The sequence below is a fragment of the Lottia gigantea genome, assembly GCF_000327385.1.
Source record: "Lottia gigantea unplaced genomic scaffold LOTGIsca_27, whole genome shotgun sequence".
NCBI lineage: Eukaryota > Metazoa > Mollusca > Gastropoda > Lottiidae > Lottia > Lottia gigantea.
In genome coordinates, this window is record NW_008708846.1 from 2459884 (window position 1) to 2460186 (window position 303).

Here is a 303-nt window from a genome sequence, read left to right on the forward strand (position 1 = left end):
TTGGCTACTGTCTTAATGTATAATTTGAATATTTACTCATATATTTAACTTTAGTATTTTCAATATGCAAGAAAATCCCACAAAACACAAACTGACATCTGAAATTCTACGAATTAAGAAATATGTCTGTTATAAGACTCTACATGAAATGCTGAAAAGTAACAGCATGTTTGAGGTAAGTATCAATGTTCACATAGGCATCTAAATCTTGTTTATTGTTTTGACAAATCATTAATGTAATTTTCTGTTATATTTGCAGAGCATAATCAAGGCTAATACAAAGACAGATAGAAGTGAACTGTT